Source organism: Rhinolophus sinicus, linkage group LG05 (assembly GCF_036562045.2).
Source record: "Rhinolophus sinicus isolate RSC01 linkage group LG05, ASM3656204v1, whole genome shotgun sequence".
Classification (NCBI taxonomy): domain Eukaryota; kingdom Metazoa; phylum Chordata; class Mammalia; order Chiroptera; family Rhinolophidae; genus Rhinolophus; species Rhinolophus sinicus.
The window spans coordinates 93,831,223-93,856,901 of record NC_133755.1 but is presented as its reverse complement, the minus strand read 5'-3'; the positions used below and the strand labels follow the sequence as shown (position 1 = coordinate 93,856,901).

The 25,679-nt window shown below is 38.5% G+C and overlaps 1 pseudogene; it reads right to left on the bottom strand.

Annotated features, from left to right (window-relative positions):
* Positions 1-118: 118 nt before the first annotated feature.
* On the bottom strand, positions 119-1,687 carry LOC109448866 (developmental pluripotency-associated protein 2; annotated as a pseudogene).
* Between the last annotated feature and the right edge of the window lie 23,992 nt (positions 1,688-25,679).

Here is a 25,679-nt window from a genome sequence, read left to right as displayed (position 1 = left end):
CAGCAATCCCAGGGGTACAAGTCAATGTCTCTGTGAGCTACCTATCCACCGTTTAGTCTTTATTAAGACATGGCCTATCCAAAAGGAATGATGTGGGCGTGTTCAAACCAGGTTGCTTCTATTTCTTCATTGCAGTTAATCTTTCCATCATCCTCTGATTCCTCTTAACACAGTCGGGGCATAACATATTATCTTCTAGGTCTGGGTATGGGAAACTGCAGGCCGGTAACAGGAAGAGAGAGATCATCTTCTTAGGAGGGTCAGGCACCCACGCCTGACCTGCATAGAACTGCAGGCGAACCCAACCCTCTCTGTCTGCCAAGAGAGGTCTGCCATGGACCACACACCACCTGACACCAGAAGTTTGCAGCAGAAAGTTCTCACCAGAAGTAGGAATGGGACATGAATTCATAGCCTTAGGTTGAACGGCTCTTGCAGCCAGTCTTGCCCAGGCTGCCAACATGGCTTCCTGAGCTGAAGTTATCACTTCAACGCTATTGGTCATTTGCTCTCTCTCACTCATCTTACAACTTTTCTTACTCCTTGCTTTCTTGGTCACCATCTTGCATTTTTTTGAACTTGACTGCTGTCGAGTCCTGGCGATGAGGGTTGTGGGGAGCGAGGAGGGCGGCACAGGGTTAAGAAAAGACAGTAGCCATGAATAGAATGCAAGCAGGTCCAAGGGTCCTGCAGCCTCAAGGACTGAGCCCCAAATCAGGCCTAGCATCAGCTTTTATTAGTTAGGTGAGGAAGTAAAGGAGATAAAGCTTGTAGATCTCAAGATCTGTGAATCCCATATATCATAATAGGAAACTGATTCAAGCCAATCACCCTTGCCTGCAGGCAGCTGAACCATCAGTCTCAGGATGTTTGTACTTCCCCAAGGGACAAAACCTTTATGCATATGAATAGATGGAGAGCACACCATTGAATCTCTTCCCATGCAGGTTGTGGGAAGGAATGCAGCCCCAGATGCAGAGGCTCTCCTTAGCCCGGGGAAGGTGGGGGGCTGTGCCCACCTCTACGAACCCGGTGGGTTCTCCTATTGGTCCCCACTTGACTGTGCCTGGCTTGAGCTGTCCCCCCCCCCCCCGTGGGGAATCTTACTCATCATTGGCTGACCAGCCATTTTTCTGGGGCCAAACAGGGAAATATGAGGTGCAAACACAAAGGTAAAGCAAAGTCCCTGAAAGGATCCATCTCACAGACTCTCCTTGCTTTAGGGGCAGGTACCAGGAGACAGATGGGTAGCCTGCCATGTGGCAACAGACTGCAGTGTGGATTCCTGTAGTATTTCAGGAATGTTTTGTTTTTCTTCAGAGTAAGCATGTTCCTTGGGCCTCAGATAAACGTCTATTTTCTTGCCATCAGTACTCAAATTAAATTATTGGCACCAGTTCTGCAAAGTGTCCCAATGCACTTTATCAATTGAAGGCAAAATGGTTGGCAAGGGGAGCACTGGTTTTGGACAAGCTTTGAACTGTTCACTCGTCTGCGGAAGATAAACTTCATCATCTGTCCTAGGAATCTTCAGGTTGTCTTCTGAGATTGAAGAAATGCTTGGTTCCATTTCATGTTCTTTGTTAGGTTCCTCACTAACTGAAACCAATGTGAGAATCACACTTCCTTCCTCTAATTCAACCTCAAAGAAATCCATTTTGCTGCTATCAAAATTTGAATTTGCCATTCCCAGGAACACTCAGAGAACAGCAAAGCCAGCAGTCTATTCCTTTTAACCTCTCTTTCCATTCTTTTAAAAAAAAAATTACAAAATCATTGTCATGTGAAGAGGCCATCAGAGTGTTCAGCTAAAATAATAAAGAACAAATATTAAAGAGGTGCATTATGCAATTAATTAATTTTAAAATTAATTTAAAATTAAATTTATAATAGTTGTCGTACTGGTTGACTTTTTAAAATTTGTAATTTGTTTTGATTTTTTTCTCACTTTCAATAAGTATTTAATTTTTAATCTAATTTTAAATTCATATTTTGTTGCTTTTTTCTTAAAGAAGTCCCCTCCCAAAAAAAATTGTATTAGCTCCAAGCCCCACAAAACCAGGATCTGCCTGCCACTCACCGAATCCCTGAATCCTAACTAAACAGGATAAGAGAGCTGTGGGAAATTCCCCAAACATCAGAAGGGTGTTTAAACTTTCTGGGTGGCCCCAAACATGATGAATGTCCCATCCGTTGTGCTTAAGCATATGTCTGGCATGTGGGAACAGCACCTCTCTTGAGGAAAAATACTTGGATAGGTTTTGGTAAAGGAATTATGAGGCAGCAACGCAGAACAGAAATATGTTGCATACATATGGTGAGAAACTGGAATCGGACTGTGCATGAGAAGAGATGCTCCTGGCGATTAGCGGAGGTAATAACCAGGATGGTCATGCTAATAACCGGGGTAGACATCTCAGAGATTATACAGGTTCAGGGAGGAACTAAGACAGAGTTTGCTTTTGAACTTTCTAGAACTCCAATTGAATAAGTCTCCGTAAAGACAAAACTTAGCAGACCTCCTACTATTAATTAATTCACTATCTCATAGTGCTGGATAGAGGGCAGTAAAAATTACATTTATAAAATGTAACTTAACAGTCAAAGGAGGAAAACAAAGTAACATTGACTTAGAAGAATATCAACAAATGTTAACTGAAGGGCAAGTGTAGCTAAAAGGCATCTTAGGCAAATGCTACCCTGACGAAATGCTAGAGATTCTGCTTTGATTTTAACCAAAATGTTAACCTTTTACTCTCAGAAACAACAAAAGTATGAAGAATTACCAAAATAACACATGGTTGGCTTACAGAAACAGTTATAATAAGAACAACTATTTATAGAGGGCTCACTATGTTCTAAGTATTATACAAAATAATTTATATGTATCACTTTCATTATTCCTTATAACAACCCAATATAATATTGTCATTGTTCTCATTTTACATATGGATAAATTGAGTCTTTTTTTTTTTAATTAAATTTTTTTGGGGGTGACATTTGTTAATAACATTACATAAGTTCCAAGTGTACAGTTCTTAATACATCATCTATATGTTGCATTGTGTGCTCATCACCCAAATTCTAGTCTGCTCCCATCAGCATGTCTTTGATCCTTTTTACCCTCTTCATCTGCCCCCACCCTTCATCCTCTCTGGTAACCACCACACTGTTATCTGTGTCTATGAGTTTGTTTGTTTGTTGTTTTCTGTTTTATAACCCACATATGAGTGAAATCATATGGTTATTGTCCTTTTCTGTCTGACCTATTTTGCTTAGCATGATACGCTCAAGATCCTTCCATGTTGTTGCAAATGGCAGTATTTCATCCTTTCTTATGGCTGAGTAATATTCCACTGTATATATACCACATCTTTATCCAATCACCCATTGAAGGACACTTACGTTGTTTCCATGTCTTGGGTACTGTGAATAATACTGCAATGAACATAGGGTAAACTGAGTCTTAGAGTGGTAAAATTACCTGCCAATTGGCAAACAGTGGTCTGGACTCTAAAAACTGTACCAGAGCCTGTAACCAAAGCCTTATTTTGCTTTTCAGCATTCAGATATCCTGCCTTCATTATTTTGCTGGAAAAGACGTATTGGAGAGAGCATTATGCAAATATATGTGCTTTGTTCCACCATCACCATGGCAAGTTAAACTTATCCTTGATAGTCTCACATCCACACTAAGGAACAATGGCCCATTCAGAGTTGCGCAGAAATAGATCACCAAGCAGATTGGATTCCTTGTAGAGCTTGTTTAAGGGAAGCAGTGCAATTACACCAGAGTTTGTCTGACAAACAGGAAGAAATTATTTTTACATCATGGATAATATTCAGTCTTTCTTTTCCTTTAACATTTCAGATGGGAGACTTAAGCAGTTGGGCTCCAGGAAGCTATGTCCTTACCCAGCACTTGCCCACAGGAATCTAGTTGTCCAGGGGTAAAGGCACAGTCCTACATTTCCAGTCCAACCGAGGTAGAGAAGAAATAGAGATAAGGAGAGGCTGCAAATTGTTTCCTTTTTCTCTTTCAGTTGGTGCAGCCAACTGGAGACCTCTGTCCAAAGTAACCATACCCCAATCTTTAGCCCCTTTAATTTCCTTCATTTTATTTATTATAATTCTTTTTCTTATTTATTTGCTGATTATCTGTTTTTTCCCTAAGGAATGCATTTTTTTTCCCCCCAAAGGAATAATATCACCCCCAAGAGGGTAAAATTTGATTCTTGGAGGGAAAAAAATAAATCATTTTTTTGTTTGTTTGTTTTAATGTACGCATATAAAACACAGACATAGTATTAATACATAAACAGATAGACAGTATTTCTGTGGTATTAACACTTAATGGTGGACGTGGTTAGAAAAAAAGAAGCCTAAAAAGTTTCCCTAGGAGGGGCAATGATCAGAAAAAGGTAAAGCTTGTTATAGGAGTTGAGTCAGAAGGACAGGACCTGTAGAATCCTTACAGATTGGAGCCCCAGTGTCTAGCAATGTCTTGCACCAAGGACATAAGAAGTATTTTGAGGAATCAACCCTTCATTTACATTATTAGTGACAGGTCACATTCCACATAGTGTTGTCATTCTTTTAAAGGAAGGTGAAGGAGAGTTGACAAAAGGGAATTATGCAGAGGATTTTTTTTTTTTTCCTGAAAGAAGCTGAGCTGGTGGGGCAAGAGTACGTATATAAATTCTCAACATTTCAACTCAGAAGTGAAGTTACCTTCTCCATTTTTCAGAAAGCTACGGTGTCACAGTTCGCGAGTTCTGACTTTCAGCCATCTCCACGCAACATAGCTAATTTAAAAACCGGCACATAGCATTTAAATCAGAATTTTCTTGTTGTTACCATGCGTTGCCTGATGTCATTCCTAGGTATTGTTATATCCTCCACATGAACTCAGACTTCAATCTGAGGAGCTCAAAGCTGTGCCTGGCTGGCAAGGAGTTGCTTCTGAGTGGGAGCAAAGTGTGGGAGAAGAGAGGTTTCGTGTCTTCCAGTTGTTACATAGTGTCCATTTTGACCAGACAGCCTCCATGCCTTGCCTCCTAACAGACGAATATCGGGGTCCTTTTAGGTCAGAGTTGGGACAGCTGATGATAATTGAGACAGTGGACACTTCTTGTAGTCTCTATTTCTTCAGCCCAAGACTTCTTCATACATCTTCCTCTTATGAAGTAAAGGTCATAATATCATAACCTCTAATTGTTGTACAGAAAAAGAAGAAATGCCATAGCTATGCTAGGATGCTAACTGATTTCACCCCAACCCTGTGCTTTAGGTGCCCATGGTCACACAGGAGAACTTCCAATATGAGGCTCTTCAAGGACATTTCACTCTTTAATGTTGGTTCTGTACACCTCAGTCTGTTGTTCTATATACCTCTCAAATGGCACAAGAGTCCCACATGTTAATTTATGTAGACAGAAACATTCTTTTTTTTTTTAATAACATTTTTCTTTTTTTTTTTAAATTGGGGAATATTGGAGAACAGTGTGTTTCTCCAGGGCCCATCAGCTCCAAGTCGTTGTCCTTCAATCTAGTTGTGGATGGTGCAGCTCAGCTCCAAGTCCAGTTGCTATTTTCAATGCTTAGTTGCAGGGGGTGCAGCCCACCATCCTATGTGGAAAATGAACCAGAAACCTTGTTGTTTAAGAGCTTGCGCTCTAACCAACTGAACCATCCGGCCGCCCCAACAGAAACATTCTTAATGGCATATTATACCTAGGTGGAATTGCTACATATTAATTTGAAAAGTTTCTGAGTAAAGCAATAAGAATTGTAAAAAATAAAAAATAAATCTCTTTAAAAAAGGTAAAATTATTTGTTTATTCTGAAAGAGACAGCTGAAGAGTAATTTAACAAATGTCTACAAATATGACTATAGATCCCCATATTTCTTCATCCATTGTAAGATGAGCTAAATGATTACAGAAGGATTAGTGGTTTTGGAGCATAGAAAATTATGTTGCATTGAACAAAAGGAGGATATTTGTATTCCAAGAAGTTCATAGAATTTAGAATACAGGAGGATTGTTCGCCTTTAAGAAGGGTCCATGTTTCCTCTGAGACTTTTGGAGAAGGAAAAGATGATGGATACAGGGAAATATTGAGGTGGAAAGTTAGCCAGAGTTTCCCTGACAGGTGTCTCTTGACCTATCTCAAAAGGGACATTCTCAAGATCTGGCCTCAGTAGAGCCCATATTCAAAATTATTTTCTGAGTGCAAGTGTGAGATCCGTGAGCCCCTGTAAGAGTGATGCCAGAGTTGGCAGGTTGCTTCCAGTCAGTCAGTGGAGATCTATGCCACACTAGCACTACGTCAGCCGTCCTCCCACAGGAGGGTAACAGAGGTCATCAACTTTAAGTGAGGAGGAACTGAGAGCTTTGAGCAGGGAAAGAGCTTGAAATAGCTCATGTGGGAAGTATATCTGAAAGTTCATGGGCACTGAGAAAGTGTTACTGATTTTCAATAATCAAAAGACAAAGGACTTTTACACTGAAATTTTTCAATCTAGAGATTTCAATCACAGTGTGTTTATTATGGAAAGAGTGAAATTATGCAAGTGCAGTAGACGTTCTCTTAGTAGACCTCCATTTAACCAAAACTCCAGACCAGTCAATCATCTTCATTCTCTCTGTAACATTCTTCCAGATGCACATGGCTACTTGTGTTCTGGCAAGCCATTAATCTTGTTTGGTTCAGGTCACAATTTCCAATGCCCGTTTGTTTGGTTTTTACACCTCCACCGTGTTGTTTGATTTGTCCCATGTATGCACCCTCCAGTGGCCAAGCTGAGACGTGGCCTGTGGTCTAGCTGCTAAGTTTAAACGCTGACTTGAGTCTGATCCACATATGTGCAGCTTTGGAACGAGCTCAGGATTCATAGCTAACCATAACTAACTTAATGAGGTCAGCTTCTTGAGTTCTTTTTACCCCTAGATATCTCGGTACTTTCCAGTTTCCTGGATGCCCCTCTTTGGGTTCTCAGGCCTGAAAGGGGGGGCTTGATTTATACCATTCTGCTACAATCATCTGCAGCTGTGAGCACCTGTGGGGCCAAGCCTTGGGAGAACTGAGGAGAAAAAAAAAAAGAGAGAGAGAGAGAGAAACTCAAAGCTGCCTCAGATGGCGGTACTTCACATTTTGGCTTTTCCCTCCAGTTGGCCTGGCCTTATTTACTTTTCAGACAAATAGCTGCTCCATGCATCCTGTCCGGAATTTATAGCTGCATTCAATCAGAGAGACAGGGAGAAGTGTGCTTATTCTTATCTGGAACCTGAACCTCTATAGATTTTAATTCAACATTAGGTAACCCAATATAACATGAGTGTAGAAACAAAAGTGGCTTAAGTTTTTTATGGTAAGTTGAATGTTTTGGAGGGACTCCATAGAGGTGAGCTGGCAAAAATAAATAAATAAATAAAATCACATCTGTAAACCACAGTAAAAGATTAAGGTAAAGTCATTGAAATCTAGATGCGTTCTATACTTGTTTCACAACTGTATACGAGTATAAGCTCTTTACTTTACAAAAATCATATGTAGGAAACCACAGATGATTCATCAGAATATGTTTATTCTGAACCTCAATTAGCAGATCTATTTTCAATTAAAAGGTCTTGGCTCTCTAATAGTAGTTTAGTAAATGAATTTTTCATGTCTTATAGGTTTGAAGATAAAATAAGATGTTTACTGTATATGTGTAATTTTTTTTAACTTTTACTTATTTTAAGTGTGTTTTTCCAAGACCCATCAGCTCCAAGTCAAGTAGTTGTTCCAATCTAGTTGTGGAGGGTGCAGCTCACAGTGGCCCATGTGGGGATCGAACTGGCAACCCTGGTGTTATGAGCATCGTGCTCTAACCAACTGAGCTAACCGGTCGCCCCAGTATATGTGTAATTTTAAAATGACTCCATATGAGCAGATTATTGTCTGGTTCTCTTGTTGGAGGATGAGGGCTTTTATGTCATGTTTTAGAAAATGATCAAAATGTGTTGGCTTGACAAGGAAACAGAGGCAGGGAAACCAGTTAGGAATTTATTTCAATAGTCAAAATGAGAGCCTACCCTTGAGTGGTAGCAAAAGGAATGGAAAGAACAGATAAAAGAGACATTGAACAAGAAGAATCAGCTAGATTTGTGAACCTGTTGGCTACAGGGAAGGATGTGGTGGAAAAATTGTCAAGGTGACTCTGAGCTTTGGGGCCTGAGGATTGAATGGTGCCAATAACACAAATAAGAAAGTCAGATAAGGGAAGCACTTGTGGGGCCAAAGAAGTACTTACAGAAGGGCAAGAATGGGATAAAGTGTTAAGCTTTACACTTGTTGAGTTTGATGCGATGATTATGTACCCAAATGATAGTATCAAGCATGGAAGAGTGATTCTATTTCCAATCTCTTCTTACTATTATAGAGTTTGACATCTACTGAACTAAAGATATAGAAAGTGGCCTTTCTACTGCAGCTTCAGGCTGGAAAGGTGGCAGACACATATTAAAGAACAGTAGCAATGAGAGAAAGGGGAGAAGTTTGAGTACTTTTTAGATGTTCTGTCCCGAGCCAAATCACATCAAAGGCTCTTCTTTTCAACTCTTGATCAGAAATAGCTTTCACTCCCAAACACTCAACCAACCCAGTAGCAGTTTTAGATGGGTCTAAGAATGACTGACCACTCATGCAGAGGAGAAAGAAATGGGAGGTAAGACTTCAGAGATGGAATTTGTGGCAGGGACAGGCACTCAACACCCAGTCTAGCCCCCTTCTACCTAGCCTTTCCTTAACAAAAATCTTGCCTTCCCAGATTCCCTTATAATTAAGGATGAGCACGTGGCTTAGATTGGCCAATGAGATGTATGTAGATAAATAGAAATCGTCTGTCTCCTACTTTCTACCTGGAATGTATATATTGCTTGGGACTGCAGCAATCATTGTTAAGACATGGAGAATCCGAAGACTAAAAGATGGCTACTTCCTTATAGCAAGCCCTGGATTGCTTAACCCGTGGATTCTGACTGCTTTAGGTAAGCAAATCCCACTCTAGTTGGGTTTTTGTTTGATACATTTGAGCACATCCCCTAACTTATACAGGAGCTAAAAAGAACTGTGAAACTATGTGTGCGAGTGGAGAAATGGCACAAGAAAATATGAAGAACAGAAGTTTAAAGGTGCTGTCTATTGAGATAAGGGATAGCCTTGGAGTACACCACCCTAAGATTTTAGAACTCAAGCCTCACATTTGTGGGCTGAACAGGAGATAAGGATTAGAACAATAGGCTAAAGAAGTAACTCAAATCTCCACGATTAGAATAGAAGACGTGAACCTAAAGTGTTAATTGACCATTCTCTGGGATTCTATGCCTAGTCAGCTAACAGTTACACTGATTTTTTTTTTTTTTTACACTGATTTATGACAGACTGAGTTAAGGAGACGTCCTTCCACGATAAAGTGGTGTGGGGGAGGGGAAAATTTCCCCTCTTAGTTCTTCTGGCTGGTCTAATAATCAAATTGATATGAGACAGATTAACTAAAGAAAATAACCAGATTGAATTATGTATGTATATATGGGGGGGGGGGGTCATAAGAACATGGGGCCCTGAGGACAAATGAGGCAGTTAAGGTTTATAAGCCATCTTGAGCTGAGGAGAAAGGGGAGGTGGGGTTTAGGGTTTGGGACTTCAAAGGAGAGAAAGTTCATTAATGCGGAGATGGAAAAGCAAATGTTTGGTAAACAAATGTTTGCTGGGCCAGCTTTAACAATGGGACACAGAGAGGACTTTGATCAAATGGGCCTTGCTTGGTTGCTCCCTGTGTCTCACGCACTAGTTCATGCTAAACTATAGTCATCTATGATCATAGTTCCCTTCCTGGAGCAGGTACTCTATTTAAAATGTTTTAGGCAGTTAGGGAGAAGACCAAAGATTTTTTTCCTGAGTCTTTTGTTTCTGTAAAAATAACCAGCTTAAGGGTGGCCAGTTCGCTCAGTGGGTAGATGGCGGTGCTCATAACACCACGGTCGCTGGTTCAAGTCCCACATGGGCCAGTGAGTTGCGCCCTCCACAACTAGAGTGAAAACACAAAACAAAACCAAAAAAAAACCCCCAATGACTTGACTTGGAGCTGATGGGTCCTGAAAATATACACTGTTCCCCAATCTTCCCCAATTAAAAAAAATAAATAACCAGCTTAAAATAATTAATATCTCAAAAAGGCATATTTTGGGATGGCAAACTCTGCTCCCCCTCAGTGGCCTGGCGCTTAGGCTACACCAATGTACAGTAAGAGATGACAAGAATGGAGTTGGAAAAGGGGGGTATTTATTTGGAACTCATCATCATAGCATAATGACATTTATAGTTAATTACATGATATCTAGCACAATGAATGTTGTATCATAGACACCCAATACTTATATGAATGAGAGTTAGTAAGATGCCAAATATTGAAAGGTAAATTTACTATCTCTTTTAAATTGAATTACCTTTTATTCTTTGTATACTCTCCCCCATCTCAGAGCCATAGCACAAACCACTCCTCTGCCCCAGAATTCTTATTCTTCTCCCACCTAACCATGTGCCTCCCTTACTTTAAAACACACTCAGTTCAGAAATATTTTTTCTTTCTCATCCCAACCTGTCTGTTACTCCAACAACCATGTGGTAAGTTTGTATAACATCACTACTATGAGCTAATGTGAATTTCAAAAGTTTAGAGAAAAAAGTACTTACTTTTTTCTATAAGATTCAAAGCTGCCCAGAGGGGATACATATCTTTTGTTTTGATTCTATTTCCTCATACTCCTCCTATCTTTGAGAACTGTGGCTATTTTTCCACTCAGTAAACATTTTAGACTGACTCATGCTGAGACACAGTTCTTGAATTTTCATTTAACAAAAAATAGAAATGCCCAGCCAGATCTATGTACTTCTCTAGTCACTAAATAAACAATGGAAAAAGATGATCTGAGTTGTGTATTTCCAAACAAAAACAGCACATTTAATATCGGACTTGGAATCTACTTGTAAATTTGGACTGTGACTCTTTCAGAAGCCTGAAGAATGGCATTTAACTTCTGGGTCTGGGTTCCTGTTTTATTTGATAAGAAATGAGCTGTTCCATGGGTTATTTAATGTATATAAAACTATCTCTAACTTACCCTTGGTAAGAAGGTGGGGATGTGGGAAATAAAAAGCTCTTCTCCAAGGGAGAAATCTATTTTATAGGAGCAAATCTGTAAAATAAACCTTTAAGATAGATCCCATTCGGTGACTATGAAGTCTTAAGTTATTACAGAGAGCACAAATCAGCATTCATGGAGCTCAAATGACCTCAAGGTCATTTAGCTCAGCTCCCTTCTATGACAGATAAAGAAACTTAAACTTAGAAACGTTTTGCTTCCCTTTCCACGATGAGGTTAGGTGAGGTTTGGGGTAGTTCATATTCAGTTCTCAAAATGAGTTTATAAGCAGCGCCGGCAATTCGTTTCTAATATGTCTTTGGGCACACGCGGGAGAAAGTATTCGTGGTGAAGCCGACTTACATGTAGTGAGGGGCTCCAACCAGGAGAACTTTGTACAGAACACAAAATGGACAGACGTTCATTAGACTCAAAGCTGCCTTGTAGTAAGCTCCAGGGCACTTAAACAGCAATGACAGTAAGAAGGATTTTCACCAGGCTGCCACCACGCAGACTTGAAAAGAACACCATGTGCAAAGCTAATCAGACCTGGCTATCGAATGCGAAGAAATGCTCTATTATTGACAGAGGATGTTAAATTATCGAAAACAAAACAAAACAAAACAAAAAACCACCAGCAGTGGAAAATAGTAAATGCCCCTTGAATGGAGTGTTTGATTTTATTTTACTTTGGGTAACGGGTGAGTAGTGGGCTAACTTGATTAGTTTGTGTTAAGAAGCACACTGAAGGAAGAAAACATACTCCAGTTCTGGTTCTAGGATTGATAAGCTGTATAATTTCATTGATCTGTTCACCCACACACACACTTTTTTTCCCTTCAAATACCTCTTGGGACTGAGATAGTAATGCCAAACTAAGGGTAATAACCAGTAAAAGTGATTACTAAGTGTATATACATATATTTAAATTGACAGTGAACTCAATGGAGGAAGCAATTTTAAAATAATGATACATAAAGCAAATACTTTGCTTTTAATATAATTTTTACTATTTGTTATTGTACCCACCCGCATTAGCATTCTAATGCATTTTATTCCTTGAGCACAAGTCAAGGAATATCCTGCAGAGAGACAGTCCAGAAATAAGATGGTAGAGGGATGTTATCGCAAGGGCAAAATGGATACAGAAAGTTCAGAGTAGGTTTACGCACATAAATAATAGAGTATTAGTTATCAGTACCAGCCACCAATATTTCAGTTCTTTACTAAGAAACACATCTTGCGTTTTGTAACACAGCTGGACAGGTTGAAAGATACTCTAAGTTAGAGCTTAGCTACATGTTTCTTACGACAGAATGGATGGACGATAGAAGAACAGGCCTTTCTTTAAAGTTTGCTGGTGGTTCACAGTTCTTAGCAAATGTGGCTTATTCTTAGCACTGAGAAAGGTTTGTTTCTAGGAGGGCAAGCCCAAGGGCCAATGCAATGAAACGCCTGCTTTGTTCAAGATAATTTCCAGAGGTTGAGATAAATTGGGTGGGTGTGAACGTATTTACACTGGATTGCATTCCAGCAAGATGACTCAGAATTCAGAAGGTTGGTCCTTCAGCCACCCACGCTGTTTTAGGGGCAATTCTAAATATTTCAGTTCTGATGGTCTGATTAATTGAGCATCTGATACAATACTTGGGAGCCATAAGCCCACCAGCTTGGAGCTGGTGGAGGGTGAAGGTGGGAGAAGAAGGGGTCAAGAATCTCACCTGCTTGCTCGTTAACAAGAAAATGACAGACAAAACACAAAGGAAAAAGATGAGGGTTGAAGGCAGAGGATGCTGTTTGTCTTCTCAGCATGTTGATAAGATATTTGCCAAGATCAAAAGTAGAAGATATTGACACTGAGCTCTACTGTAGGAAGCTTAGAGCTGAACGCAGCTAACAAAATATAAAATTTTGGCAGCGTTGCTAAGTATATACTCAGTACTGTATCTGTCAAAGGTGCTGGTTTATAGCTGTATTTTGTTTTGTTCTCCTGCCTTTCAACAGTTTGTTATTAATTTGGAGTACAGGATCTCTAAGGGAAGCTTGTTATTGTTTAAAAATAATGCTATACTAATTATACAATCATTTGGGCTATTTCTTGGGGAAAATGAAGAAAGCCAAAGTTATCCAGTTCTAGAAAATCAGAAGAAATTACATTTGCTTTTTAATTGCCTCCTTTTTTTTTCTCTTGCTGTGGTGCTGGGAAGGGAGAGTCCATATGATCTCATTGTAAACCACTGGGATTTGATATGCTGGTTAATGATTATCCACTGGGAAGGAGGGTTTGACAGGCTTGTTCAGACCCAAAGCATTTCTGGACAAGAAGCACTAGTAAAGCCAAGGAGCCTGATAATTGGGGGGATTTCTTCTTTAATTGGATTCAAAGCCTAGTAATATTATACTTAATGTAGTAATTTTTAAGTATAAAAATTAAAAAGTGAGCCGCTTCTTTATACCTGTCCCTGTGTTTACTTCCCCAAAGTTCTAAAAAATTAAATGTGTTTTATATGTTTTTCATAAAACCTAGGAATGATTTGAAGTTTAAAAATGAAATGGCTTGAGATTTATTGCTAAGTAGGCCGCAGAACAAGATTTTGACCTACGTTGTTTTTTTTCCTATTTTGCTTATATATGTTTTTTGATGTAGTAAAGACATTTAGGTATTTGAAAATGTTTTTCAGAAATAGTTATATTTGGGATAAAATTGTGTACATTTTTGTGTGTAATGGGATGAAACAGCTTCTGTTTATGGGTGCTTATATTTAATTAATTGCAAGGCACTGTTGAGTCTGTTTTCAACTAAGAATGGATGTCATATAATTTGTGCCTTCTTCTTATCCTTTGTGAAGGATATCTTTATCTCTTAAACATTGCAATCAATTTGTCTCTCCAAAGTCAGGAAAGAGATACTGAAGTTAAAACCACTAATTTGTATGCTAGTCAGACCTCATTATTCAGATACCACACAATTCAGAATTATCATTCTTTACCTGCCATTGAATTAGCTCTCTTATGATGGTGTGGGTAATTGACCAGAAATCCACAATGTAAATAAGAATTTATGAGAACTATTAAAGATAATAAATGATTCTTCCTTTCTTTTAGCAAAACTATTCATGTCAGTTCATAATAACTGAGGATTTATTTATTTCAAAAATTAATTTATTTACCACAATATTTACAAAAATATTAAGTTGGACCCTTACCTTATGCCATATTTAAAAAATTAACTAAAAATCTGGGCTGCCAGTTGGCTCATTTGGTTAGAGTGCAGTGCTCATAACACCAGGTCGCTGGTTTGATTCCCACATGGGCCAGTGAGCTTTGCCCTCCACAACTAGATTGAAAACAATGGCTTGAGCTTGGAGCTGAGCTGCGCCCCCTCCCACAACTAGATTGAAAAAACGACTTGACATCCTGAAAAAACACAGTTCCCCAATATTCTCCAATAGTTTAAAAAAAAATTAACAGAGAATTACCATATGATTCAGCAATTTCACTTCTGGCTATTCACCCAAAAGAATCGATAACAGGAACTTGAACAGATACTTGTACACCAACGTTCCTAATAGCCTTATTCACAATAGCCAAAAGGTGGAAATGAGTGTCCACCGTGGATGAATGGATCAACAAAATGTCGCATATACAGACAATGAAATATTTTCAGCTTTAAAAAGGGATGACATTCCGACACATGCTACAACACGGTTCAATCTTGAAGACATTATGCTAAATGAAATAACTAAAGAGAAGAGAGTAGAATAGTGGTTACCAGCCACTGGGAAGTGGAGGAGCAGAAATGATGGGGAGTTACTGTTTAATGGGTACCGAGTTTTAGTTTGGGATGATAAAAAGTTCTGCAGGTGGACAATAGTGATGGTTGTACAACAATGTAATGCCACCGAACTGTACACTTCAAAATGGTTGACCCAGTACATTTTGTTATATATATATATATATTTTACCACAATAAACAAATCCACTTATTTATATATTCTTAATTTGGTTTTCCCTAAAAGGCGACCCCATGAGACAAGGATTTAAAAGTAAGCAGTTTATTTGGGATCCTAAAATATATTAGTGAGTGGGGAACAGAGGCAAGAAAAAGAAGGCAACTAAAATGGTCTGTGTTATCAGGCCAATTACCACTATGAACAACTGAGACTGAATCCAGCTGGGAACTCTGGGATCCAGTATGACACAAATCTCACAGCTAACTCCCTGGTGGAGTGAAGGAAATGGGATATTGGTCTACAAGTTTGCATCAGTCATTTTTTAAGGGCTGCTCCCCAGATCGCTAATTCCCTTGGGCTAGGTGCATGAGAGTGGATTCCAGTGCCGAGAAAGTCCTTGGGCAAAGGGACCCTAGTGCTGGCAGCTGGACGTAGGAAAGGCTGAGGTCTGACATCTTCCTCAATATATCTAATTTAGACTTTTTTTGTTTTTACTAGTTCAAGCCAGATGACATTAATTAATTTAAATTGGATTTCTTGATTAGGCAGATCCCGAATAGCATACTGAAAGGACCTACTGGACGTGAAGCACGTATTAGGCACCACATCATCCCCTTCTTGTGACTGTCTTTGAACTATCTACTCTGTAGCATCCTTAGCTTTGGTCTAAGTCTTCACTTCTCAATTTGCTCCTCATCCCCTGCTCTACTAAGAAAAAGCACACAGTGGCCTTCCTTCCTGAAGAAGAAAAACTTGGGCGGAAAATTTCAATTTTCTTCTGAATGTTATCAAATTTTATTTAGTTATTTCTGTATCCCCAAATGTCTCTCTCTATATATATAAATAGAGGGTGCCAAAAAATGTATACACATGCTAAGAAAGGAAAAATCTATTAAAATTGTAATATTCAATATATACCGATAACAAAAGATGAATACAAGTCACATTTGACGTCTGCAATTACAAGAGGTGCTCAAAGTGGTTACCATCAGCATACTTTTAATACAGTTTTTTCCTTTCTTAAAATGTGTATACATTTTTTTGGCACCCTCTGTATACATGTATAGCTTTTCCTGTAAGTATAAATAAAAGAAAGAGATGGGGAGGAAGGGGAGGCAAAGATGGAGAAGTCTCTTGGAGGACAAGAGCTGAGCAAGGTTGTCAAGAAGAAAGCTAAGGTGTAGCTGTAGACTGGTGAGAATGATCAAAGCTTAATTTCATTGACATTTCAATGGATACCAGGGACAACTCTCATAGTGAGACTCTTTGGTGTTTTCACTCCTTTCCTGTTTCCTGTTATATTTAACAGTAAAACCAAACCTACCCAAACAAAAAATCCTTGAGAAACCTTAAAAAGGTTATGTGGTTTCAAGGTGGTTGTGGGGCCACATACATTTTTTCTGATGTGTGTGGTATTGGAAGGACTAAAATCCCCATGGAAACACCATTGAAAATGGGAGCTGGTGGTCCCACCTTGAGGAGATGGAAAGAAAAAAGGAGTCTACCACGCCTTTTATCCTTGCCACGCACTGTAAGTTGTCACTCTGGCTGGAAGCAGAAGACATGCCCTCTATCTGAGAGAGTGGGGAGACAATAAGATAGTCTCTTGGATACTAAGTTTAAAATACTTCCCCCTGGAAATATTTTTAAATGTGATGGTTAGGTTTCAACATGCTGACCATAAAATTACAGTGTAAACAGGTTTTGTGGTCTGAAGACCTAAAGACTTACCTTTTCTCACTTTGGGGACTAAAGCCATTTTTATGTCAGGAAATTCCTGAGCTGGAAGATTTAGTGAGATGAAAAGTTAATGTTAGCCACTGAGGAGAGTTTGCTTTTTGGTGAGTTGCCTGGGTTATATTCTTAGATTTATACATGTATAAATTTATACATGCTTTTTGTGAGGTATGAATGCTTGACTTAAAAGTGTACTGTATGAGCTATCAAGCCATGAAAAGACATGCAGGAAACTTACATGCATATTACTAAGTGAAAGAAGCCAATCCGAAAAGGATGCATACTGTATGATTCCTACTATATGACATTCTGGAAAAGGCAGAACTATGGAGACAGTAAAAAGATCAGTAGTTGCCAGGGGTGGGAGGGAGGGGGGATGAATAGAGGATTTTTAGGGCAGTGAGACTACTGCGGATGCTATAAAAGCGGATACATATCATTACACATTTGTCCAAACCAATAGAATGTTGAACACCCGGGGTGGAACCTAATGTAAAATAAGGACTTTGGGTAATACCGATGTGTCAGAGCGGATGAATCAGTTTTAACACATGAACCACTCTAGTGAGGTATGTTGGTAATGGGGGAGGCGGTGTACATGCAGGGGCACAGGGCATGTGGGAAATCTCTGAGGCTTCTGTTCAATATTGCTGTGAATCTAAAGTGGCTCTGAAAAAATAAAGTCTACTTTAAAAAAAAAAAAAAAAGCATTTTGTATGTTTAGCTATTGTGTACTTCCACCTACCCAGCCGCTTTCCTTTTTCCTGTCAGAAGTGCAGGACTGTCTTGGGTCGATGTTGCCACCTAGTGGCCAATAAGGGAAGCTGTCAAATGCGAGACTGCTGTCCTTTCTGCAAGGCATGGTCAACTTGTGATATGCCAGACGTTCTTTCATATGTCCACTACTCACAGCTCAGCAAATGCCACTAAGTATAATTTCTCTCTCTCCTTTCTCTCTTTCTCTTTCTCTCTCTCTCTCCTCTTTCTCTCCCCACTTACTTACAACCTTCTCTCCCAACTGTTGTTAATTGCTTTTTTCTGCCCTCCCACAGGCAGTTTTGTCATTCCCACTCCGTCTCCTCCTTTTTTTAAAAAAAATTGTGAACCTCCTTACTCAAGTTAATGAAAGTCACATGTTTTCAGGAGTTGTTAGGCACACTGAAACAAATATTATAAACTCTAAAACTTTTGTGGTGCCCCAGAATTGCCCTCGCCTCTCAATTACATCTGTTTTCCAGTAGTTAAGCAACATTTAAAAATATTACTTATACATATGCACTTGCTAGTATTTGTGAAAGGAAAACTGCTAAGCTAAACCAAGAACTAATAAAAATGATTTCTTGCAGGACATGGGAGAGATCAGGATTGAGGGCAGGAATAGAAGAGACTTCTCTGATTATAGTTCTTTTTTTTTTTTTTAAAGCAGCTTTATTGAAGTATAACTTACATAAATGGAATTCACTCCTTTGTGTGTACTATTCAACCATGTTTAGTAAAGTTACAAAGTTATGCAACCATCACTATGATCTAATTTTAGAACATTTCAATCAGCCGCAAAAGAACTTTGCCCTCATTTGACGTAACTCCCATTCCCACCCCACCCCCAAAGTTTCGCAAAGTCTGTCATAAGCCCAGCTGTTTTACCTCCGACCTTAAGCGGGATGACCTGACTATATAACTCCAAGGCACAGCATTCACTTGTAACCCCCGTAAATACTGCCTTGTGGAGTTATGCTACAAGCTTAATTTCTATTTCGTGAAATAGAGATTATAATAATAGTCAACAGCAGAATATCATGATATAATTCAGAGCAGAGACACATGACAACAAAATTTTTCTACTGTTCAAAGCTGCATTCGTGTTAAAAAGCTAAACTATTTTAGAAGATTATTAATCTCTATCACCTAGTGGAAAAAAATACGATTATTTGCAGGTTTTAAAACTTTAATTTTTGGAGCAGTTTCAAGCTCACAGCATAACTGAGTGGAAGGTACAGAGATTTCCCATGTACCTCTGCTTCCACATATATGTAGCCTTCCCCCATAATCAACATTGCCCCATTTGCAGTTTTCTATTTTTCTTTTTTTTAAGGAGGGTGCAGCTCACAATGATCCATGCGGGGATGAAACTGGCAATGTTAGTGTTATTAGCGCCATGCTCTAACGAACTGAGCTAACTGGCCACCCTCTGCAGTTTTTAAGTATTTCTATTTGGTATCTGATTCTGACAATAATAAGTTATGTGTTTATTCATTCATTTATTAATCTAACAAATACCTGCTAAGTATATACGATATGCCAGGTGTTATTTTAGATGATAAGAATAAACCATGAACAAAACAAACATGGCCCTTACTCACAGAGCTTATGGGTGGACAAGTCAAACATTGATATAACTACACACACAAATGTAATTTGTGGTAAGTGCTAGGAGACGGGGGCTCACAGTCTATAAAAAGATATAATCAGAGAGTTGTACATGAGGCTTCACATTCAGAGGGACAGATGACATGTCATCTACTTCTCTTCTAGCTTCCCCCATATCATCCCATAAGCTTTTTGTGTGTGAGACTCTACTTTTCTCTTTCAGTCCATCCCAACTCTCCTCTTCCCAGAAATCCACACAACGCAGATGGGACAAGTAATCACGAGCTCCCCAATGCCACCAACTGCCACAATCTGAATACAACTCTGTGAAATGGGAGCATTTAGAATGCTGAACTTCAGGCAGCCTTCTTCTGAGAAATCTTGATAAAATGACAGGTTTTTTAGATTAGGCTGAAATTCATCTCATCAATAAATGGAAATGTGAAATTAATTCAATAAATATTAATGTATATATCATAATTAAAAGAACTATGTTACCTTGATTGAATACATAGCAATACAAGCGTATGAATTCTTAAGGTCTATCAGATACTAACAGTATAATATTAGCAAGAGAAATGGCAGGAATTTTACAGTTGATACATTTAGTGATTACAGTGTTCCTTGATTTTCTAAGGAAGCTAAAATAACTCATCAGATGTTAAAAAGATATAATCAAAGAGATTTTAAAAAGTCTTCATCATATAAAACATAAACCAATAAAATTTGAGTAGCATAGAGCAGAATTTTAGTCTGTGGAAGGCCTTTACTAATCTATACTTACACATTTATGCTCTCTACTTGAACAAATAAACAAACAAACAAAAACCAACAAAAATTATAGCTCTATAAACAAGAGAAAGAATGAATTTTGGGCAAAAACAGTCAATATCTGCCACAACAATTGTATGAATCAGGATCACAACACTATAAGAGTCAAACTGAAGTATTAGAAATAAAAAAAATGATATGAGATAAAGAATTCCTTTGACAAGCTTATCAGTAGAGCTGACAAAGTCAAAAAAAGAATCAGTGAATTTGAAGGTAGCTCAGTAGACATGATCCAAACTGAAATACAAAGGAAAAAAAAAAGTGAACAAAAGAAAGCTGAAAGGAGGACTCAAGCGCTGTGGGACAATATCAAATGGTATGATATGCATATAATTGGAATCCCAGAAGGAGGAAGAAGGAGGTGGAGGAGGAAGAGAGAGAAAGGAAAATGGCTGAAAACTTTCTAAAAATAACGAAAGATATCAAACTACAGATCCAATAAGCTCATACAACTCAAAACTGGACCTGGATAAATGTAAAATAATAAGACAGAACAAATGAAAAATGAAAAAAATAAACCAACAGAACTCACATCTATATGAAACATAAACTATTAAAACCCAAAGATAATGAGGAAATCTTGAAGACAGTAAGACTCATCACATGCAGAAGAACAGTGAGAAAACTTACAGCTGCCATCTCATCAGAAACTAAGCAAACTTGAAAAATGTAATAACATCTTTAGTATACTGAAAGAGAAAACTGTCAACTTGGAATTATGTACTCAGTGAAAACGTCTGTCAAAAGTGAAAGCAAAACAAAGTCTTTTCAGACAAACAAAAGCTGAGAGAGTTACCAGCTGACTTGTGTGATACAAATATTAAAGGGATTCTTCAGGCAGAAGGAACATAATTTCAGACAGAAACAAATCTACACAAAGAAATAGAAAATACCAGAACTGGTAAAAACGGAGGTAAAAATAAGAGCCTTTTTTACTTACTTCAATTAATCTGAAAGATAATTGACTATCTAAAGCAAAAATGCCAACAATATAGAATGGCGTTTATAATGCATGTAAAAGTAAAATATATGAAAACAATAGCACAAGGAATTGGAAGGAATGTATTATAAAGTTCTCACACTATACATTGAGTCATCAAGTGGTAACATATTATTTGACGGTAGACGGTGATGTTAAAAGGTGACTAGGGTAACCACTAAAAATTTTTTTAAAACAATGTAACCAATAAACCAATAGTGGAGATAAGATGGAATCACTGTAAAACTCGACAGTAATTTCAGAGTCCATCAATCAGACATCTCCATAGTATCTCTATGGACTGTTGCCCTCCTTAAGCTTTTGCTGCCATGTTGCACTCTTCAGTTTTCCTCCCTTCAGCAAGTGTGCACTTGAGCATAACTCTCCTACCTAGAAAACAGTCCTCCTGATAGCTTTTTTTCCGACCTCAACCTCCACCCCCATGAAAAATAGATCTTCAGAGCTTCAGCTGCATTCATAATAAAGACAAACTTCTGTTACTATGTGGAACAGTTTAGCAACCACATTCCATCATCTGGACCTGGATTTTTGCAATATTGTACGAGGTGTGACAATTCAGTTTGCGAACTTGTCGCAACAATGTTGCTAAAAATTTTTGATATCAGAGGGATTATTCATTGTGAATTTGTACCAACTGGACAGACAGTTAACTAAGTTTACTATTTGGAAGTGCTGAAAAGGCTGCGTGAAAAAGTTAGACGAAAACGACCTGAACTTTTCACCAACAATTCATGGCTCATGCATCACAACAATGCACCAGCTCACACGGCACTGTCTGTGAGGGAGTTTTTAGCCAGTAAACAAATCACTGTATTGGCACACCCTCCCTACTCAGCTGATCTTGCCCCCAATGACTTCTTTCTTTACCTGAAGAAAAAGGAAATACTGAAAGGAAGACATTTTGATGACATTCAGGACATCAAGGGTAATATGATGACAGCTCTGATGGCCATTCCAGAAAAAGAGTTCCAAAATTGCTTTGAAGAATGGACTAGGAGCTGGCATCGGTGCATAGTGTCCCAAGGGGAGTACTTCGAAGGTGACCGTAGTGATATTCAGCAATGAGGTACGTAGCACTTGTTCTAGGATGAGTTCGTGAACTTAATTGCCAGACCTCATATATACCCAAAAGATCTAATAAACCTCTTTCCCCAAGATATTCAAGAAACAGGAAACTTTGGAAGCTTTCCACCCTTGTAACTATGAAGATTTCAAAACAATAATATCCAGCACCTGCATTTTTAACAAGCTATAAAAGTGATTCTGATAATCCCTAAGTTTGAGACATACTGACGTATGACATCCATAGGCCTTGGAGATGAAGGGAAGATGAATCCACCTGTGAGACAGACCATGGAGGGATAGATTTCCCCAGGAATTGGGACTTTGTATTATAATAAGCTGTCCAAGTGATTCTGATGTGTGTGCTCTGTGGACCACACTGAGGAACTTTTGCCTCTACCATAACGGTGACTAAGCATGTGGACTTTGGAGCCAGGTGGTAAATACCAATATTTATTACCTGTGCAAACTTCAGCAAGTAGGTTGGCTTCAGTGTCTCAGTTTTCTCACCTGGAAAATGGGGCTAATAATAGATCGTGCTCCTTTCAAAAGTTTGTTGTGAGGACTGGATGAATTGATCGATGTAAAGTTCTTGAAATAGAATATACAATCAGTGCTCACAGGTACAGAGAACAAGTTGGTAATTGCCAGAGGCAGGCGGTGAGAGGTGGACAACATAAGTGAAGGGGGTAAAAAAGTACAAACTTTCATTTATAAAAAAATAAGTATTTGGGGATATAATGTACAGCATGGGGAATAGCATAGTTAATATTACTGTATTACATATTTAAAAGTTGTTAATGGAGTAGATCTTAAAAGTTCTCATCACAAGAAAAAAATTTTTTGTAACTATGTATGGTGATGGATGTTACTTATATAGTAATCATTATATATACATATACATATATATGTATATATAATATACTTATATATATAAACAGCAAATCATTATGTTGTACACCTGAAGCTAATATAATGTTATATGCCAATTATATATCTCGATAAAAATAGTGGGTTAAAAAATAGAGCCTCATTTTAGTTGGAACACTCCACTACAAAGGAAATTAAAAGTGATGGATTTTTATTTACAAAATCAACTTGGGCCAATGTATAATGTCCAGTTTCCTGTTAAAGTTCAAAGAGTTCAAAACTTTGAGAGAATTTTAAGCAGGCTATATAATTCCATTTTGGGTAGCCTGTTATCTGCCACTAATCCACATGTGTATTTTTACCAAGAGGTCTAATCTTATGGATTTATTATATCCTCGGAACTGGAGTGCCCACAAAAAGTTAAGTTTTTAAAACATAATATTTGTAGAAGATGCATGATTAAGAAAATAACTAAATCTCTTAAGATAATTTTTGGGTGGCTCTACATTTCCCAGAACCTCTTATCTGACTTAAGCTCCTTAGTAAATCAAAATATTTGTTCTAAGGTTGACAACAAGCTTGGAAGTTTTCAACAGATGGGATCTTAAATAGCTCTGGAATAATTCAGATTATGTGAAACAAAACAAAACAAAATAAAAAATAACTATAATCTTCCCAAGCGTTTACAAAATGAACTATTAATTGCTTAGTTATAGGTTTCTGCGTAATCCTGTTTACAGCATTTATGATCACTGAGACATCATATGTATACAGTTCTCCTTTGGAATCTGTGGGGAATTGGTTCCAGGATCCCTCACGGACACCAAAATCTGCAGATGCTCATGTTCCTTACATAAAATGGCATAGTATTTGCATATAACCTATGCACATCCTCCCATATACTTTTCTTTTTTAAAATTTTTATTGGGTAACATTGTGTTTTTTCCAGGACCCATCAGGTCCAAGTCAAGTGGTTGTCCTTCAATTTAGTTGTGGAGGGCGCAGCTCAGCTCCAAGTCCGTTCTCCATTTTCAGTCTTAGTTGCAGGGGACACAGTCCACCATCCCATGGGGGAATGGAACCAGCAACCTGTTGTTAAGAGCACACGCTCTAACGAACTGAGCCATCCGGCCGCCCCTACGGCAGCTCATTGTCTTCAATCTAGTTGTGGAGGCCGCAGCTCACTGGCCCATGTGGGAATCAAACTAGCAACCTTGTTAGTAAGAGCTCGCGCTCTAACCAACTGAGCTAACTGGCCGCCCCTCCCATATACTTTAAATCATCTCTAGATTATTTATAATACCTAATGCAATGTAAGTGCTATGTAAATAGTTGTTACACTATTGTTCAGAGAATAATGACAAGAAAATAAAGTGTACATGTTCAGTACAGCAAACATCTTAGGCCTAAGTACATAGTACACGTCTGCACAACGTAACATTTTTTCCCCTAATATTTTTGATCTGCAGTTGGTTGAACCTGCGGAGGCAGAACCAGCGGATACAGAGGGCCAATTGTATGACTCAGGTATCACATGGAATGCTTTTGATTTCAGTTTGTTATCAGGGATGTAAGTGCTCTTTCTGATGGTGGCTCTTTGCAGACATCACTTTTGTCGATACCTTCACAGCTGCCATCTTCTCCATCTGCTCTTCATCCTTGATTAGGTTGTGTCTGTGATTTGGAAAGTTGGTGAAAGCCGAGAATTGTGTTGCCTCCGCCCCCCACCCCCAGTTATAGCTTAATGACAAACACAAGGGATTTCCATTCTAGATGGATTTTGATGATGTCGTCCCTTCTGTCTGTTGTGCTCTATAAAAACATTCTTGCATTAGGCTCAGGAACATGCCTTAGCTCCCACATATCTCATAACATTTCATCTTCTCCACATCCATATGACCAAGCAATATTTGCAAATCGTTTTGAATGAGTAATTAATAATTTACGTGAGACATCCTTGAGTGCCTAGGGTGTGGCTTTGCCCTCCACAGAGATCTGGCTGGTACCATAATGAATTCCTCAGACAATTCCTCTGGTCCCACAGCAACTTGTGCTTACCCTTCATAGCATTTACATTATTTTTATATTGATTTGTCTGTCTTCTTCATTATATTATACGTTCCCTGATGGAGGGAACTGTGTCTAGTTTAGCATTGTAATACCGTTGCCAAGTGGGTGTTCTTCAAATACTCATTGAATGAATGAATGAACTGACCACCTCAAGCAAAATTACTGTCACTGCTAAGTAGTTAGTATGTCTGTATGAGCCCTACAGCAACAGAATAAAATATAAAAGGGGAAAACCTTATGTTTCAGATTCTGTAATCCTGAAGAACAGGATTAATGGTAATATTTGATTCTTGCTGTACTCGGAAGGTATTAGAATAAAACATAAACAAGTAATGAGGTTCTACTGGGTGCTATACCTGTGAGGGGCTTTGGAGATGACTCAGACCTGGTGACTGTTATTCAGGAGTTCAAAATCAAGTGGATGATAGACTTCTAGAATGCTAATACTGGAGGAGGCACAAAGGACATTGAATACAGCCCCCTCATTTTATGGAGGCAGTCTAGATGATTTCTATGTCTTCCAAATTACTCAATATTGTATAAGAAAAGAACAGTTTTCCCGTTACTCGCCCACACTTTCTCCACCTTCAATTAATCTACTTC